Genomic DNA, 21,764 nt, shown 5'->3' with positions numbered 1-21,764 from the left:
TAGTTTTCTATTTTAGCCCACCGATTTGGCTCGCTTATCAACATGATCAGCAATTGGAGAATGGAGGCAATTAAGGTGTTTTAGAACCCTTAGCCCCCAATTGCTGCAATTAGCATCAAAAATTCCACTCCTCTGAGAACATAACTCACTCAAATCTGAACACACACACACGATCAGTGCAGCTTACACAGCATGCCCACAGTGTCTGAAAACTCTGAAAACTCCCACAGTCAATAAAGCCGTTAACTCATGGTTAGCTCAAATATCAGTTGGTGCTAATCATTTTGTGACTGGGTAAATATTCGCCCACAGTAAGAGGGTTATATCATGCTTTTTTATGAGTATACAGTTAAGTACACTATACTGTATGACCTGCACTGCAAGACTCAAAATGGCCTGTGAAAGTTTTTTTTCTTGCATGATAATAGTAATGTAGCACAATTTACTCCACTGTCAAGGGAGGAGTCTAAATCTCTCTGTTAAACTAAAAGTTTGAAAATTTCATCCAGGGCCAAGCAGGTGGTGTACACACACACACACACACACACACACACACACACACACACACACACACACACACACACACACACACACAAACAATTTGGTGAAAGTCTGTTTTCTCTGCTGAGGTGAGATGAGATGAGGTCAGCAACAAAAGAGCTCCAGTGCAGAGGTCCACAAACAATTTTGTCTCAAATTCTTGGATGCTGAAAATACAATGTCATCCACTGTGTATTCAACAAACAAAAAGCTCTACACTATGTGTTTGTTCTATCATTGAATGTCAGTTCAGTCAATTCATCTTGAAACAACATGAGGCTTTGGTTTGTTGTGGCGATCTGAACAAAGATTAGATGTGTCAGATGAGGGTAGAAACTAAGAAAGGTGAGGTCGAATTTTGACATTTTGATCAGGTTAGGTGAGGACACACACACACACACACAACCCACTGAAAGCTGTGAGAATGTCAGCACACACTTATCAATGTATTCCAATCAGCAGCCTAAATTTTTTTTTTTTACAATCTTTGACTCTGCAAAGACACAAATAGTTATCAAAAACAACTGGGAGTCAGAGAGATGGCAAATTTGGGTGCAGCGGGTCAGAGGCATGTCCTAGAACTGTAAGGTCAAAGGTCACTGATTTTATCCTCAGAAACAGCCAGAATTTATTTGAGCGAGGCTTTGAACACTTCAACTGCCCAGGGCCCTCATTTATAAAACTGCGTTCAGAATCCATAGGAAAGGTTTACGCGTAACGACAAAAGACAAAAAGGTTCACGCACAAAAATAAGCATCATATTCTGCCCACTACACTACCACAATCAATCATAAATGGCCAGTGCAGAAACATCACGAATGTTTAAATAGACATCTTTCTGGATAGCAGTGGCTGCAGCAGCTGCTGATGCAGTCAGTTTAACAAATCTGACAAGTCCTGAAACTGAGCAGTGTGGTCAGGTGTGGAGGTGGAGGCTGTATTGCTACAGACCATATGAAGTGTGTGAACCATGTGGGAACAAACTCACCAGACCTTGATATTTGTAAAGCATCTGTGCCCAACACACACCCCAAAACACGTGGCAAAAAAAGCAAACACTATATTTATTATTATTTATCCAGTGTCATCATCAGGTCAAATTAAAAAAAAAACGCTTGCTCGCTGTCCTCACCTCATACTCGACATTCTCTCCCTTCTCCACTTCTTCTTTTTCCTTTCACCATGTTGCTCCTTTCCTTCCTTCTCCCTTCACCACATTCCTCATTCCTTATTTCTCCTTTAACCTTCGCCAGCATAAGCTCCTACACAACCAAAATGCAGAAAATGTTCCAAAAAACGTTCCTAATGGTGATTAACTTTTTTTTTTAAAGGCATTTACATTTATATTTTATTTTATCAAGACAAATCAAGATAGCATTGTCTGTAGTATGCATGTAGTGTCAAACACAGTATGTCATTGTCAGACTTCACAGTTGTTCATACTCTCATTGTTGATGATTAAAATTCAAACGAAGAAAGCCCCATCAATTTTGTTTTTATCTTCGAGGGAAGTGACTAATTGTGACGTGACTGTGCCAAGTTGCCGTACAAAGTCTCGCCTTGTTTGTCAGATTGTAATTACTGAACCAGACGACAGTGCTCATCACAAAGACACTGTTACATAAACACAGAAAACAAATAGCCTCTTAGATCATTTTGAACGCTGTGATGACAGACAACTGGAGGTTGAACGATTACATTTGCTTTTTACAGCATTTGTCTTTTGTTGATTAGCTAGATTACTTCGATTAGTTTGCATTTATGCTTCACTGGACGAAACAAACCACATGGAGGCTGTCGTGTGTGTGTGTGTGTGTGTCAGTCATTTCAGTGCCTCAGGCCTCTGAGCAGCACTGACTGAGAATACGCCCAGGCATGTCTAAGAGCAAGTTTACCACACACACACACACACACACACACACACACACACACACACACACACACACACAGAGACAGAGAGAGAGAGAGAGAGAGAGAGAGAGAGAGAGAGAGAGAGAGAGAGAGAGAGAGAGAACGTACCACACAAGCTTCCATAGACACACACATAAACACAGTAATGCACTGTGGTTAAAGCCAGCTGCACAAGCTGGTTTATAGCCCAGATAAGACTGTCCTGGGTTCAGCTTCACTCTGACACCACTGCACTGGTAAAATTAACAACCAGTGACCTCAACGACACCTACTGTACCCAGGAAGGATTCAGTCAGATCGCACGTATGGGCCACCCCCTTTTATGATAATGATAATGATAAGCTTAAAGGTTCACTTCACCCGAATGACAAAACATATTTTGCTGATAACTTTTTATTATTTTTTTTTTTGGTTTGCTGATATCCACCTCTGATTGATCCACATGCTTTCAGTGGAGCTACTTTGTTCCAAATACATGTTGCTGTTTCATGTTTTGAGAAGATCAATCAAAATTCCTTCATCATACTCAGACAAAGGCAGAAATCTCACAGATGGATTCAATTAGTCTCACAAGTCTCAACTAACAATGCTAAACAAGCAAATTTTAGTTTTTTTTTTTTTGAGTTTACAAGAAATCATAGAAACTACAAATTTTCTGTGTTTCTATCCACTACTGTTATGCGAATATTAGGATCCAGTTGATGCACTTTAACCACTGCAGAAGAAGAGGATGTAATGAGATGATATAATTATTATTAAGAGCGCCAGTGAAATATAATTTACTTTGCTTTTATCACCACACCACCTTTTCCACCTCCGTCAGCCATAAAACTCTTTTCAATTTGGAAAGTTCTATTTAGAAAGTTAGGAGGTTTTTTTTTTAAATTGGTGTTTTCCCTCAGGTTTTTTTTTTCAATGGGCAAAAAAAAGAGGTGTAAGGAAACGCACATAATGAGAAGACATAACATGAGAACTTAAAGACAACAATGTCTTCTGTTTCTTTTCCTGATCTGCACCAAATTGATCAATCCACATGTGTGAAAGTGACCCTGAGTGTAAGTGAGAAAATATGTTTTGTAATTCTTCTTTTCAAAATTTCTTGGAAATATTTTTCACATTCTTGACTGGTACAAGTTGCAATTCACATCATCAATATTACAGACAGCCCTGGGTATGTACTAAGTTCAGAGCTGTTACAATACACGTAGCTCATCAGTGATCATGTAAAAGGGAAGTATCAGGAAAAGAAAAAGGAGAAATAAAGTTAAAAGTGGAACATGTTTGTATTTCCACTTACTTTCCTTGCTAATGTGACGATTGCTGACTGATGCTGACCGATCATTTAAAAAACAAAAGCAGAAAGCAGATCAGTGTGTTGCTCAAGAGAATTGGTGAGAATTAGTAATGTTCCATTTACCAACATTATTAAATCTGCACAATACACAACTGCATCAGCATTTATTTTGTGTTCAAATGCTTAAGTTTTCCTGATACGTGACCACTTGTTGTTGTACAAATAATGACTGTACTGTCTCAGAACTGAAGGCGGAAGTAATGTGTTGTGATAGTGCAACAAAAACCTGACTTAGGGAAGAGGTCAGGCTGTTTCCCAGCCTGACCTCTTCCCCAAGTCAGGTTTTAAGGTCGGGCTGGGACTAAGTGTCTAACTCAAACTCTCAGCTGATTCATATCATGTTTCCTCTCAACACTCAAGTTGAGTTATTGTAACCATAGTATTAATTAGAGCTGCAAGGATGGATTGGTTCATCAAAAGAAAATTAATCAGTAACTCTTTTGATAATTGCTAAGCAGAGCATTTGATTTACAAATTTGCTGCTTTTCTTGGTCATACATTGTGGTAAATTTTATGTTTTACATTTTATGAACCAAACAAGTTATCAATTAATCAAGGAAATAAAAGACAGATTAATCAATCATAGATATAACTGGTAGGTGCAGAGATAATATTAATCTTTTTTTAACCTTAACTAAATTGTTTTAGGTGCCTAAGTTAATTGAGTTTGGCAGATCACAAAGTACTCATGAATCATTTTTGTAACAGGCACATTGCTGCTCATTGTTGTTCCGAGAACAGAAACAGAAAACAGAAACAGAAACAAGTCCTCCAAATTAAATAACATAATAGTTTGTCCCTGTCCCTTTTTTTTTAAACCAACTGCTGAGTGTGCCCATACATAACCTTAAGTAGGTTTAATAAAGAGGTTTAATCTCGCAGCATGAGCAGCAGCTTCAGTTCTCCGTCTATGGCTGCACAGCAGGTATTCAGGCATAATATCGAGTTGTAGGTTGCAATGCTCAGAGCGCAACTCACAATCACATCAGTTACGCGTATAAACTGGAAGAAAATGGACTTAAAGAGTGAAAATATGCTTCAGGCCACATTTATGAGCATGTAGCACAACTAAAACACGAGCTGTTACACAGCCCGTGTGGTCAGCTGGATTGACCGAAATGGAGCGCAGCTGTTCAGTCAGACGCACGACTTAGGCAACATGCAAATTTGTTGTCGCTGAACATTTTGCAGATCAACATTTTGTGACTTGCTGGATGCGTTAAATAACGTTTCCTCATTATGGTGGAAACAGCAACATTACAGCTCCATCAAAATGTATGTATGTGCGCAGTTGCAAATTAGCAGTGGACATAAACTGTAAACTATGGAACAGTCCAATGTTAACGGCTGTTATAACCTGTCTGACTTCTTGTGTAGGAAAAGGAACAATGTATTAAACTAAACAGAAATCAAAGTTGTGATAAACTGGAATTCCAAGCTCTCTCACATGTTGTGAAGGCCATCCTTAGACTAGTCTTTGGTTTAGTTGGTTTGTACTTGTAGACTGATCAAACATTATATCTGAAGACATTCCCTCTCTTCTCAGTGTTGACACCAGTGGTTAGGCAAAACATGTTGTGCAGGACACAAAGAGGAAGACTTAGAGCGTAGGGGTAACCACTGGCACTGCACATGGCCTCTTTGCATGAAAGGAAAACTGCTTTTGACCACAGGGTTTTGTATTTCCATAATTTCACGACCGCATTTCACTGTTTTACCTCCCAGCTTGTTTTCATTTTTCTCCAGAATAATACTGTACCTGCAAATAATGGTTACCTGCCAAAGTGGCAGTTAGAGTGCAGTCTATTCAATGAGAGAGAATCTTATTCATCTGCCACTCATGGGGAATTAGTTTATTTTCAAGTTGTGACTGCTTGTCATGTTAAGTATGACGGTTACATTGTTGAAATTAAGAATTGTATAGAGAACCCATTTGTTTTACTAATTCAGTGGAAAATGAGTCAACTCATGCCCTGACATGAAAAACCACACACACACACACACATACACACCACACACACACACACACACACAAACGCAAGCACAAACACACACAAATGTGACACAATGTGCTATTTTGAAAGTAGCTGAATAGATAAGATTTGCATTGGTGATGTGGGCATATAGTGTACTGAGAGCAATGTTAAATGTCAGATCTATTTTTGTTACAGTATGTCGTTGTTTGTTGAGTTACAACTTACATATGCTTTTTGTTACTTAAATTCATGCAAGGAAAGGTTTCTTCAAAACCTATAATATTCTTTTCAAAAATGATGTTTAGGAAATTCTGGAACTTGGACATGAACAAAGAGAAAAATACACATAATTTCCTTAAATATCGTGAGTCTGGAAGATCATCCATCACCACAAAGTAAGTTTTTTTTTTCCTTATGTTATCAGTTGTTAAAGAAAAATAACATAGGTGGAAGTGAAAACAACACTTGAAAAAATAAAACCCTTGTCGCAAAAAGATTTTAACTTGTGCGTGAGAAAAAGGCTTTTGCAACTCATGTCAGGCTACACGTGAAGGGTTAAGCTTTGGTTAAAATGGAGAAGCTTGTTGCCATGGAGAAGGCGCACACACACACACATGCACACACACACACACACACAGCACATACATACCGACACAGTTTCTGTCAAGAGAGAACACACTGTCTTTCTTCTTCAGACAAATTGGACAACAGGCGGACATGTTGAAATACTAAATTGCACAGTCATACACACGCTGACGTCAGTTGTGTATGATATCATCAGGAAGTGCTGCAGTTTTCTTCTCCTATCCTTGAGTGTGATCCTGCTCTCTGTACATTTATTTGCTTACTAAATGGTTACTATCTGAAAGATCCTAATCACGTCTTGAATTACAGCATTACACACTTGCTCAAGCGCTACAGTTACATTAGTGTGTTAGAGGATTATGCGAAAATTCATTTCCGTTAAGTCTGTGTTCATGAAAATGCCACTTACAGCCCCATTTTCTGATTTTTACTGATTAAGTTTATTTAAGATTTATGTTCAACATCTAACCAAACGAGCATAAAACTTAACCATGATTTAATAAATGATAATGAGGCACACTAGGAAGAACAGGAGGATAATTTCACCATAAAATGACTAATGACGCTGTGTACTTTCAGTTTAGCTCTGTCTTTATATACTGTATAGGTTGGAGAATCCATTAGGGTCAAATCTGATCTTCAATACTGCTCACACACAAGAAAGACTTTTAGGATCCCTGTGGGGAGATTAAAGTGAAACTATGAGCAGACAACGACAAAACAACACAAGAATGAGTTATAAAACTGGAGAAACATTAAAGCAATACAAGCAGTGACATGGGACAGAAGAATGAGTGTTATGAAAACAGATGCTACAGACAGCTGCAAGTAAACTTCCAGAAAGTTGTAAGAGCAGGAAGAAGATTGATTCGCTATTGTTTATGGGTTTACAGTCGTATTTGCTCAGTTGAACATGAATTTCTAGTTGTGAAAGAAGTCACACCCATAGACAATACCTGTATTTGCAATGTAGTAGGCTCCAAGGGTGGTATTGGTATACTTAAAATAATATAATGATACCAAACACAACACGCCTAAAAACAGATCGCCTCTCCAACAATAAACAAAAGCTGCACAGATCATCACAAGTGTATTTCTGGGATATGGCTTCCAGCACCAAAAGCTGACCTCTATAGCCTCGTTCTTATTTCACCACCAAAATCATCATGTGCAGTACTGACCATGAAATATTATTTTTAGAAGGAAACCTTCAACCGAACACATTAATTAAAAAATTAAATGTCAGTCTTCACAATTAACTGACAGACCATATACACCTACTGCTCGCTGAGAGACAACAGTGACAAGCGCAACCAATCACAGGCCACATTAATGTTGGAATGGAAGATGAGTCACGGTGGTTAAATAATGGCAGGAAGCTGATTCGAGGGAAGGATTGAGTCACCAGGCAACAGCTCCTCATTGGTGGAAACGCTGGCCAATGGCAAGTGAGAACTTTAAATAGGGAACCAGTTTTGGAGGGAAAGAATATTTGACTTAAAAAGGGGAGATTTAAGTCGAATATGATGAGCAGCGGATTTAGACTTTTTAAAGCAGGTTGGTACCATTACAAGCATGAAAAAGGGTTTATGCTCAAAGTGGCATATATCTCAAACAAATAGGAGTTTAGAGTTTTAGAAATGTTTTTACATGCCTGTTTCAGGCTGAATTTCTAGGATTATACATTTCTGCTTATCCAGGTTTAAGTATAGTTGTCAGGCTCTTTGGCCCCATTTACACCAGTCATTTCTCTAGATGGTATGTAAGCCACATGTAATATATGTGTCACTGCGGGCCAGATCACAAATCTGTCTTGGGCTGTCATCCAGATATACTAGTAATATATACTAATATACTACTAATATGACTGAACATAGAAGTATCACAGTTTTCACTGTACCGAGGAGCATGATAAGAAAGCAAAACAGTGTTAAAGGAAGATGATGTAACTTCTGATAAAACAATCTCATAGCAAAGTCCATTCAGTAGCTATTCTGGAACTTTCTATCATATCACATGATCTGTCATGTTATGTCAGTTCTGTATACAGTAGACCTACATGCTTCTAGATAACTCGGTTTGATTGCTTTAATAATTGTTTTACTGAATGTTTGGTTTGTCATCTGTTTGTAGCTGTAAGACTACAGTGATATTTCTTCTTCAACCATAATTTAATTAATTTATTTTTTGGGGGTATCTTTTTGATAAGAAAACGTTTCCTATGGAGATGTCGTTTATCTTATGGAAAGGCCCTACGGTGAACCCAGACCCAAATCAATGTTTTAACAAATTATTAACATTTACAACCCCAGATATAATGGACTTGCAGCTCATTTATGAACACAGATTTGATTAAACATGGAAAACTGTTTTTTAAAAAACAAAATACATATATACCACCAATACTTAAAGGCCAACAGACAATACACATTCAGAAAAGATAAACACAGCAAGGTTAAGGTCCAAGGTTTTTTCCCTTCTACCTAATCTATAAAACCGTAATCAATTCAAATCAACAAGGAGTATAAACCTTATGACTGAGTAAATACACTAGACGACACACTGAACGACTGATCAGTAACGACAGGAGCGGTAGACGCCCTGCAATTCCCGCCAGAACATCAGTTGTCACACGTTCTTAAACCGAAGCAAACATGGACAGTAATTAGCAGCTTGCACTGTTTATATGCAGTGATGTTAGTGCTGAGGACAAACAATAAGGAAAAAAGTGCAGAGTTTGTGTTTGGATAACACACTCACACATCTCAACCTTAAACGGCTCCACTTCTTAACTTAACCACTGTTTTTCACTTTCCAGATTTTACCCACTTAGATGAGGATTTACAAAAAGCCCATGACCCGAGTGGTGACTCTAAAAAGTTTCTGACTTCCTCTTGACTCTGAGGGCAGATGGTGAACAAAAGCTTACTCATTCTTTATACAGCACATGTTCCCTCACACCACATGGGATTATTTTTTTTTAACATCTTTGTTTCAGCAGAGGCTTTCGGTTATATGCTAAAGTTTCCATTAAGCAGTTTGTGGTATTGATAAACTCTCATTTACAGCAGCTTCTAATGCGAGTCATGGCCAGACTTTCTCCCCTCAGTTAGGTTTCGGTTTTGGTGGTAAAAATGAAAGTGTGGTGGGTATTTCAATAAATATAATAGAAGGAATAATAATTTTTCAGATTTCTTTAGTAAATTAGACTTTTGTTGACCTTGAAAATAAGTCATTGTACTTTTTCAAAGGCTGCAGAAACTTTAGTCTTGTGTTTTACTTTCCCTGACAAAGTTATACAATGTCAGGTCAACTCAGTTTTATTTATATGGGTCAAAATCACAAAGCAAGAAATTTGCCTATGACGCCTTTACTGTGTGTACAACTAACAACATCATGTACCCTTAGACCACTGGACTCCTCAATCATGCACGAAACCCAAGGGACCAAAGTGAGGCAAATTACTCACACTCTACATCTACAACACAAAGACATTAGAGAGGCAGCATTTATGCAAAAGAAGTTCAGTAGTGCAACTCAAGCAGCCAGAACGTGTGAATTAGTGCATGCATGTAGTATATATACAGTTTTTTAGGTACCTCTGGCTGAAACTAATGCAGTCTAATATAACAGTACTGCAATAAATTATACCTCCATGAAAGATATGATGTTTGTACCGCTTGTTTCTATTATTCAGTTTATTAACATCAGTGAGGGTAAACATATCTATGTAATGCAATACAAATTACATGAGATTTAGTGCAGGACTGTTGTATTAGATTAGCTAGAAGTACCTAAAAAACTGGCAACTGAGTGTAGTATATATATGACATGATAAAGTATATAGTGGTATGTTTATATGCAGTATATGTAATTTACATACAGTACAGTAATATGGGAACACTGTCACATCCCCCTATAAAGCTTTTATAAGCAGCATATAGACATTTAATTAATGGTTTATAACTCACCATTTGTTGTAAGCAGTCAGTGTTTGCCCCATACTCAGAGCCATGCTAGTTTTGGTTTTGTTTCTGTTTTTTTTTTTTTTTCTTGTTTCCCCTGCATCCCAGAGAAACCCCACCCAAATCTGAATCTACCACCAAAAAAGGAAAACAAAAGAAACCATAAAAAAGAAAATGCTGATTGACCTCAGTCTGTGTGATGAAGTTTTCAATGGGCAAGAGAAGTCATCTGTGTTGTGACAACACAACAAGGCTCTGCTGTGGTAATTCTGTGACTGCAGCCTCTGCCCAATGCAGCATAGAAGTGATAACATCAGAGTGCTCGCTCCAGTTTCAGTGGAAAATCCCACAAGCAATTCATATGACTCCAACTACAGCTATTCTGCTGGACATCCTACTGTTCACAGACAAACCAGTATCCAAGACAAAGTAGACTGTAGGTGTATGTTTCATAGTTTGCTCACCTCACAACCCTAAGCACACAAGTATGTGCCTAGGGTTGTGACAGTTTCTTAAGAAACTTCCCAGCTGAAGAAGCTGCTGGTTCCAAAACTATTTTTGAAATTCCCATTTCTTCAATGACATTATCAATGTTTTACAACACAGAAATGGTAAACTGTTTACTGTTAAACTGAAATCTGAATTCTCCTGATGTTTTGTGCACAGAAATGTAAACTAGAATGATTTTGCATCCATGGTGTATATTTCAAAATCTGACATATTATTTATTTATTTAATATTCCCCAGAACGCCCGAAGTGTCAGATTTTCGGTTTAAGAATAAAGGTTTTTAAGTTTGTTCCATTTGTCTGGTCAACATTTCCGTTTAATCTGGAGCAAAGAGGAGCAGAAATGGGTTGAATTAGCAGCATTAACATTATCCACCATGGCTTCGCAGGCAAAGGGAAGAACAACGCCCACAGAAAATGAAACTTCACTGAGAGATTCAAAGCAAAGGCATGTTACAGACGGTACTTCTCACACACACACACACACACACACACACACACACACACACACACACACACACACACACACACACACACACACACACATTATGGCTTTATGAGAATGAGAGGAATTTTTCTGGGAAGTGCAGTACAGATAGAGGGTAAAGAAGAATCTCACAGATAACTTTTAAACTTAAGGTACACACCGTTCATGTTTTTGCATGCTTTAGAGCAGCCAGTGTATTCCGGTTATTTATTTGAGAATCAGAAGTAGCTGAGTTGCCAGGTACTTTCAGATAGAACAGGAATTTACCTTGCACGAAACATGAAATAGAACACAATGAACTCACATTATTAGACTCAAAACACACAGAGAGAGAGAGAGATGTTGCAAAATATATAAAATACACTGTACTGGTTTCTGATGAGGCCCTATAGAAAGGGTTTCTACACTGCAGTTAAAAAGTTTTGTTAATGTTATTAAATAATTTACTAACCCTTTATCGATCAGTTTAAGGCAACTTTTGGGTTCCCAGGTTGAAGTTTTAATTAACATTACAGTATATTCATAAATTTAGAAGCCCAAAACCCTCTGTTAAGGACCTATAGCTGCAGACTTGATGGCTTATTAGAATGTAATGAACTTTTGACCCTTTTTCAACTACATACAAACATTAATTTCACTACACATGAGTGAGAAGTCAGTAATAGTTTTTAACAGAAAGTATTAGTAAATGCTTCATTAACCATTAAGGCAGGCTGGTCAGTCCTCAATTTTCCCATGACTGTTCAGTTTTCCGCTCAGATTTATTTCTGCATTCTGACTCAGAGCTGATTCGGGGCTTTGTCAGTTCAGAGTTGTTTCATAGTGGATGTGTGAAGATTCCTCTGCTGCACTGAAAGTGATGTTCGCCACCAACAGGAAGTGACACTAAGAAAAATTCCAAGAAAGATGACAAATTCTGTGGAAAAATGTGTTACCCCCTGATGCATGTGACTTTGAGTGTGAGGAGCAGTATGTGGGAAGTGGAGCTCTGACAGAGGTAAAACAGCCAAAATGCAAGAATCCCACTGGAAAAAGAAAAAAAAAGCACACAAATTTACATGGTAGCCACACACAAGTGTTTCACTTGGCAGTTCAAGTTAAACAATTTGAGGGATTATATGCTTGTTCAGAGACACAAAATGGTTTTTACATGAGATAGAAGGATGATTAAAAAAAAAAAAAAAAAAATCAAGTTTATGCATGTTTTAGAGCAGGCAGTTTATTGCTCCTGCTGGTTGAGTGGGAAGCGAGGGAAGCGTAGTAGCTAGGTACTTTCAGATGGAACGGGAAACTACCTTGGTGTGCAAAACATGAAACAGCAAATTTAACAGATTCATTGAGGTGGATGGTGGGCATACAACGTGCACACCAGAGACTAGGGTTCGCATCCAAAATCCTATCTGTGGTTAGATTTGGGCAACAAATGCACTAAGGTGTGGGAGAGATTGTGGTTTTGGTAATACTCATATATTTATATATTTAAAATATTCGATTTGATTTCAAACTCTGATTTTCAAGTTATGTATAATGTGTAAGTAAAATGGAGTATGGAAAATAAAGTACTGTATGTGTTTAGTGATAGATCTATCACAAATGACTTAAATATCATAATGTGATATTATAACAGAGTCTGAGCTGAAATGGTGATGATGTAGAGGACATTTCTTTTCATTTCATTTGGGTGCGGCTGTGGCGCAGCAAGTTAAGCGTGCAGCTTTGGACTTTGGACCGCCAGGAGATCGGAGGGTCGCCGATTCCTCGATCAAGCACAAGGGGTACGCACAATGGATATGGGTGGTGGTGAAGGACCATGGCCTGTGCAAGGCACCGATCTACCCCAGCTCCCCGGGCTCCTTCTAGGGAAGCATCTCTAGCGTGTGTGTGTTTCGTTCACTTTGTGTAAAATGCTATAAAGTATAAACTTAACTTCTGCAGAGGTTCTGAGAGCTCAAAACAGGAAAGTCATACAGGTAATTCACACACCAACAATATATTACTCACAGACGTATGTCCCTTCAAGGTACAGCAGGAGGAAAACGAACCGTGAGTGAATGGTGGAAATGCCAGACGACTGGACCAGTATAATGGCCAAAGTTGACATTATTATATATTACATTTTAGGAAGAAAGATCAGATAACTATAGTGTTTTATGACATTTTGAGGTCTTACAAAAATATGACTTTTTTTGGCATGTTTTGATGCCTAACCCCCACATGACGTGTTTCATGACATTTTGAGGTCTTCCTAAAATATGACTTTTTTTTGGCATTTTTGACGCCTTACTATAGTATGACATCTTTTATGACATTTTGAGGTCTTACAAAAATATGACTTTTTTTGTCCGATTTTGACGCCTTACTATACTATGACATTTTTTATGACATTTTGAGGTCAAAAAAAAATTTGACTTTTCTTGGCCGATTTTGACGCCTTACTATACTATGATGTTCTTTAGAACATTTTGAGGTCAAAATAAATTTGGACTTTTTTGGCATTTTTTGACGCCTTACTATAGTATGACGTTTTTTATGACATTTTGAGGTCAAAAAAAATGTTGACTTTTTTTGGTCGATTTTGACGCCTTACTATAGTATGACGTTTTTTATGACATTTTGAGGTCAAAAAAAATGTTGACGTTTTTTGGCCGATTTTGACGCCTTACTATACTATGACGTTTTTTATGACATTTTGAGGTCAAAAAAATTTTGACTTTTTTTGGCCGATTTTGACGCCTTACTATACTATGACGTTTTTTATGACATTTTGAGGTCAAAAAAAAATTTGACTTTTTTTGGCCGATTTTGACGCCTTACTATAGTATGACGTTTTTTATGACATTTTGAGGTCAAAAATTTTTTTCACTTTTTTTGGCCGATTTCGATGCCTTACTATAGTATGACGTTTTTTATGACATTTTGAGTTCAAAAATTTTTTTGACTTTTTTTGTCCAAAAAAACGCCATACTATACTGTGACGTTTTTTATGACATTTTGAGGTCAAAAAAATTTTTCACTTTTTTTGTCCGATTTTGACGCCTTACTATACTATGACGTTTTTTATGACATTTTGAGGTCAAAAATTTTTTTGACTTTTTTTGTCGGAAAAAAACGCCATACTATACTATGACGTTTTTTTATGACATTTTGAGGTCAAAAATTTTTTTCACTTTTTTTGGCCGATTTCGATGCCTTACTATACTATGACGTTTTTTTATGACATTTTGAGTTAAAAAATTTTTTTGACTTTTTTTGTCCAAAAAAAACGCCATACTATACTATGACGTTTTTTATGACATTTTGAGGTCAAAAATTTTTTTCACTTTTTTTGTCCGAAAAAAACGCCATACTATACTATGACGTTTTTTATGACATTTTGAGGTCAAAATTTTTTTTCACTTTTTTTGGCCGGTTTTGACGCCTTACTATACTATGACGTTTTTTATGACATTTTGAGGTCAAAAATTTTTTTGACTTTTTTTGTCCGAAAAAAACGCCATACTATACTATGACGTTTTTTATGACATTTTGAGGTCAAAAAAAATTTTGACTTTTTTTGGCCGATTTTGACGCCTTACTATAGTATGACGTTTTTTATGACATTTTGAGGTCAAAAATTTTTTTCACTTTTTTTGGCCGATTTCGATGCCTTACTATACTATGACGTTTTTTATGACATTTTGAGGTCAAAAACTTTTTTGACTTTTTTTGTCGGAAAAAAACGCCATACTATACTATGACGTTTTTTATGACATTTTGAGGTCAAAAACATTTTTCACTTTTTTTGTCCGATTTTGACGCCTTACTATACTATGACGTTTTTTATGACATTTTGAGGTCAAAAATTTTTTTGACTTTTTTGTCGGAAAAAAACGCCTTACTATACTATGACGTTTTTTATGACATTTTGAGGTCAAAATTTTTTTTCACTTTTTTTGGCCGATTTCGATGCCTTACTATACTATGACGTTTTTTATGACATTTTGAGGTCAAAAATTTTTTTGACTTTTTTTGTCCGAAAAAAAAACGCCATACTATACTATGACGTTTTTTATGACATTTTGAGGTCAAAAATTTTTTTCACTTTTTTTGGCCGAAAAAAACGCCTTACTATACTATGACGTTTTTTATCACATTTTGAGGTCAAAAATTTTTTTGACTTTTTTTGTCCGAAAAAAACGCCATACTATACTATGACGTTTTTTATGACATTTTGAGGTCAAAAATTTTTTTGACTTTTTTGTCCGAAAAAAACGCCTTACTATACTATGACGTTTTTTATGACATTTTGAGTTCAAAAATTTTTTTTGACTTTTTTTGTCCGAAAAAAAACGCCATACTATACTATGACGTTTTTTATTACATTTTGAGGTCAAAAAATTTTTTCACTTTTTTTGTCCGATTTTGACGCCTTACTATACTATGACGTTTTTTATGACATTTTGAGGTCAAAAATTTTTTTGACTTTTTTGTCCGAAAAAAACGCCTTACTATACTATGACGTTTTTTATGACATTTTGAGTTCAAAAATTTTTTTGACTTTTTTTGTCGGAAAAAAATGCCATACTATACTATGACGTTTTTTAGGACATTTTGAGGTCAAAAAAATTTTTCACTTTTTTTGTCCGAAAAAAACGCCATACTATACTATGACGTTTTTTATGACATTTTGAGGTCAAAAAAATTTTTCACTTTTTTTGTCCGATTTTGACGCCTTACTATACTATGACGTTTTTTATGACATTTTGAGGTCAAAAATTTTTTTGACTTTTTTTGTTAAAAAAAAACGCCATACTATACTATGACGTTTTTTATGACATTTTGAGGTCAAAAACTTTTTTCACTTTTTTTGGCCGATTTCGATGCCTTACTATACTATGACGTTTTTTATGACATTTTGAGGTCAAAAATTTTTTTGACTTTTTTTGTCCAAAAAAAACGCCATACTATACTATGACGTTTTTTATGACATTTTGAGGTCAAAAATTTTTTTGACTTTTTTTGTCGGAAAAAAACGCCATACTATACTATGACGTTTTTTATGACATTTTGAGGTCAAAAATTTTTTTCACTTTTTTTGTCCGAAAAAAAACGACATACTATACTATGACGTTTTTTATGACATTTTGAGGTCAAAAATTTTTTTGACTTTTTTGTCCGAAAAAACGCCATACTATACTATGACGTTTTTTATGACATTTTGAGTTCAAAAATTTTTTTGACTTTTTTTGTCCAAAAAAAACGCCATACTATACTATGACGTTTTTTATGACATTTTGAGGTCAAAAATTTTTTTGACTTTTTTTGTCGGAAAAAAACGCCATACTATACTATGACGTTTTTTATGACATTTTGAGGTCAAAAATTTTTTCACTTTTTTTGGCCGATTTTGACGCCTTACTATACTATGACGTTTTTTATGACATTTTGAGGTCAAAAATTTTTTTGACTTTTTTTGTCGGAAAAAAACGCCATACTATACTATGACGTTTTTTATGACATTTTGAGGTCAAAAATTTTTTTGACTTTTTTTGTCCGAAAAAAACGCCATACTATACTATGACGTTTTTTAGGACATTTTGAGGTCAAAAAAATTTTTCACTTTTTTTGTCCGAAAAAAACGCCATACTATACTATGACGTTTTTTATGACATTTTGAGGTCAAAAAAATTTTTCACTTTTTTTGTCCGATTTTGACGCCTTACTATACTATGACGTTTTTTATGACATTTTGAGGTCAAAAATTTTTTGGACTTTTTTTGTCGGAAAAAAACGCCATACTATACTATAATGTTTTTTATGACATTTCGAGGTCAAAAAAATTTTTTACTTTTTTTGTCCGATTTTGACGCCTTACTATACTATGACGTTTTTTATCACATTTTGAGGTCAAAAATTTTTTTGACTTTTTTTGTCCGAAAAAAACGCCATACTATACTATGACGTTTTTTATGACATTTTGAGGTCAAAAATTTTTTTGACTTTTTTGTCCGAAAAAAACGCCTTACTATACTATGACGTTTTTTATGACATTTTGAGTTCAAAAATTTTTTTTGACTTTTTTTGTCCGAAAAAAACGCCATACTATACTATGACGTTTTTTATGACATTTTGAGGTCAAAAAAATTTTTCACTTTTTTTGTCCGATTTTGACGCCTTACTATACTATGACGTTTTTTATGACATTTTGAGGTCAAAAATTTTTTTGACTTTTTTGTCCGAAAAAAACGCCTTACTATACTATGACGTTTTTTATGACATTTTGAGTTCAAAAATTTTTTTGACTTTTTTTGTCAGAAAAAAACGCCATACTATACTATGACGTTTTTTAGGACATTTTGAGGTCAAAAAAATTTTTCACTTTTTTTGTCCGAAAAAAACGCCATACTATACTATGACGTTTTTTATGACATTTTGAGGTCAAAAAATTTTTTCACTTTTTTTGTCCGATTTTGACGCCTTACTATACTATGACGTTTTTTATGACATTTCGAGGTCAAAAAAATTTTTTACTTTTTTTGTCCGATTTTGACGCCTTACTATACTATGACGTTTTTTATGACATTTTGAGGTCAAAAATTTTTTTGACTTTTTTTGTCCGAAAAAAACGCCATACTATACTATGATGTTTTTTATGACATTTTGAGATCAAAAATTTTTTTGACTTTTTTGTCCGAAAAAAACGCCTTACTATACTATGACGTTTTTTATGACATTTTGAGGTCAAAAACTTTTTTGACTTTTTTTGTCCGAAAAAAACGCCATACTATACTATGACGTTTTTTATGACATTTTGAGTTCAAAAATTTTTTTGACTTTTTTTGTCCGAAAAAAACGACATACTATACTATGACGTTTTGTATGACATTTTGAGGTCAAAATTTTTTTTGACTTTTTTGTCCGAAAAAAACGCCTTACTATACTGTGACGTTTTTTATCACATTTTGAGTTCAAAAATTTTTTTGACTTTTTTTGTCCGAAAAAACGCCATACTATACTGTGACGTTTTTTATGACATTTTGAGGTCAAAAAAATTTTTCACTTTTTTTGTCCGATTTTGACGCCTTACAATACTATGAAGTTTTTTATGACATTTTGAGGTCAAAAATTTTTTTGACTTTTTTTGTCCGAAAAAAACGCCATACTATACTATGACGTTTTTTTATGACATTTTGAGGTCAAAAATTTTTTTCACTTTTTTTGGCCGATTTCGATGCCTTACTATACTATGACGTTTTTTTATGACATTTTGAGTTAAAAAATTTTTTTGACTTTTTTTGTCCAAAAAAAACGCCATACTATACTATGACGTTTTTTATGACATTTTGAGGTCAAAAATTTTTTTCACTTTTTTTGTCCGAAAAAAACGCCATACTATACTATGACGTTTTTTATGACATTTTGAGGTCAAAATTTTTTTTCACTTTTTTTGGCCGGTTTTGACGCCTTACTATACTATGACGTTTTTTATGACATTTTGAGGTCAAAAATTTTTTTGACTTTTTTTGTCCGAAAAAAACGCCATACTATACTATGACGTTTTTTATGACATTTTGAGGTCAAAAAAATTTTTGACTTTTTTTGGCCGATTTTGACGCCTTACTATAGTATGACGTTTTTTATGACATTTTGAGGTCAAAAATTTTTTTCACTTTTTTTGGCCGATTTCGATGCCTTACTATACTATGACGTTTTTTATGACATTTTGAGGTCAAAAACTTTTTTGACTTTTTTTGTCGGAAAAAAACGCCATACTATACTATGACGTTTTTTATGACATTTTGAGGTCAAAAACATTTTTCACTTTTTTTGTCCGATTTTGACGCCTTACTATACTATGACGTTTTTTATGACATTTTGAGGTCAAAAATTTTTTTGACTTTTTTGTCGGAAAAAAACGCCTTACTATACTATGACGTTTTTTATGACATTTTGAGGTCAAAATTTTTTTTCACTTTTTTTGGCCGATTTCGATGCCTTACTATACTATGACGTTTTTTATGACATTTTGAGGTCAAAAATTTTTTTGACTTTTTTTGTCCGAAAAAAAAACGCCATACTATACTATGACGTTTTTTATGACATTTTGAGGTCAAAAATTTTTTTCACTTTTTTTGGCCGAAAAAAACGCCTTACTATACTATGACGTTTTTTATCACATTTTGAGGTCAAAAATTTTTTTGACTTTTTTTGTCCGAAAAAAACGCCATACTATACTATGACGTTTTTTATGACATTTTGAGGTCAAAAATTTTTTTGACTTTTTTGTCCGAAAAAAACGCCTTACTATACTATGACGTTTTTTATGACATTTTGAGTTCAAAAATTTTTTTTGACTTTTTTTGTCCGAAAAAAAAAACGCCATACTATACTATGACGTTTTTTATGACATTTTGAGGTCAAAAAATTTTTTCACTTTTTTTGTCCGATTTTGACGCCTTACTATACTATGACGTTTTTTATGACATTTTGAGGTCAAAAATTTTTTTGACTTTTTTTGTCCGAAAAAAACGCCATACTATACTATGACGTTTTTTATGACATTTTGAGGTCAAAAATTTTTTTGACTTTTTTGTCCGAAAAAAACGCCTTACTATACTATGACGTTTTTTATGACATTTTGAGTTCAAAAATTTTTTTCACTTTTTTTGTCCGAAAAAAACGCCATACTATACTATGACGTTTTTTATGACATTTTGAGGTCAAAAAAATTTTTCACTTTTTTTGTCCGATTTTGACGCCTTACTATACTATGACGTTTTTTATGACATTTTGAGGTCAAAAATTTTTTTGACTTTTTTGTCGGAAAAAAACGCCTTACTATACTATGACGTTTTTTATGACATTTTGAGTTCAAAAATTTTTTTGACTTTTTTTGTCCGAAAAAAACGACATACTATACTATGACGTTTTTTATGACATTTTGAGGTCAAAAATTTTTTTAACTTTTTTTGTCGGAAAAAAACGCCATACTATACTATGACGTTTTTTAGGACATTTTGAGGTCAAAAAAATTTTTCACTTTTTTTGTCCGAAAAAAACACCATACTATACTATGACGTTTTTTATGACATTTTGAGGTCAAAAAAAATTTTCACTTTTTTTGTCCGATTTTGACGCCTTACTATACTATGACGTTTTTTATGACATTTTGAGGTCAAAAATTTTTTGGACTTTTTTTGTCGGAAAAAAACGCCATACTATACTATGATGTTTTTTATGACATTTTGAGGTCAAAAATTTTTTTGACTTTTTTGTCGGAAAAAAACGCCTTACTATACTATGACGTTTTTTATGACATTTTGAGTTCAAAAATTTTTTTGACTTTTTTTGTCCGAAAAAAACGCCATACTATACTATGACGTTTTTTATGACATTTTGAGGTCAAAAATTTTTTTGACTTTTTTGTCCGAAAAAAACGCCTTACTATACTATGACATTTTTTATGACATTTTGAGTTCAAAAATTTTTTTTGACTTTTTTTGTCCGAAAAAAACGCCATACTATACTATGACGTTTTTTATGACATTTTGAGGTCAAAAAAATTTTTCACTTTTTTTGTCCGATTTTGACGCCTTACTATACTATGACGTTTTTTATGACATTTTGAGGTCAAAAATTTTTTTGACTTTTTTGTCGGAAAAAAACGCCATACTATACTATGACGTTTTTTATGACATTTTGAGTTCAAAAATTTTTTTGACTTTTTTTGTCGGAAAAAAACGCCATACTATACTATGACGTTTTTTAGGACATTTTGAGGTCAAAAAAATTTTTCACTTTTTTTGTCCGAAAAAAACGCCATACTATACTATGACGTTTTTTATGACATTTTGAGGTCAAAAAAATTTTTCACTTTTTTTGTCCGATTTTGACGCCTTACTATACTATGACGTTTTTTATGACATTTCGAGGTCAAAAAAATTTTTTACTTTTTTTGTCCGATTTTGACGCCTTACTATACTATGACGTTTTTTATGACATTTTGAGGTCAAAAATTTTTTTGACTTTTTTTGTCCGAAAAAAACGCCATACTATACTATGACGTTTTTTATGACATTTTGAGGTCAAAAAAATTTTTCACTTTTTTTGTCCGATTTTGACGCCTTACTATACTATGACGTTTTTTATGACATTTTGAGGTCAAAAATTTTTTTGACTTTTTTTGTTAAAAAAAAACGCCATACTATACTATGACGTTTTTTATGACATTTTGAGATCAAAAACTTTTTTCACTTTTTTTGGCCGATTTCGATGCCTTACTATACTATGACGTTTTTTATGACATTTTGAGTTCAAAAATTTTTTTGACTTTTTTTGTCCAAAAAAAACGCCATACTATACTATGACGTTTTTTATGACATTTTGAGGTCAAAAATTTTTTTGACTTTTTTTGTCGGAAAAAAACGCCATACTATACTATGACGTTTTTTATGACATT

The sequence above is a fragment of the Toxotes jaculatrix genome, chromosome 11, assembly GCF_017976425.1.
Source record: "Toxotes jaculatrix isolate fToxJac2 chromosome 11, fToxJac2.pri, whole genome shotgun sequence".
Lineage (NCBI taxonomy): Eukaryota > Metazoa > Chordata > Actinopteri > Toxotidae > Toxotes > Toxotes jaculatrix.
Note: the sequence above shows the minus strand (reverse complement) of the source record.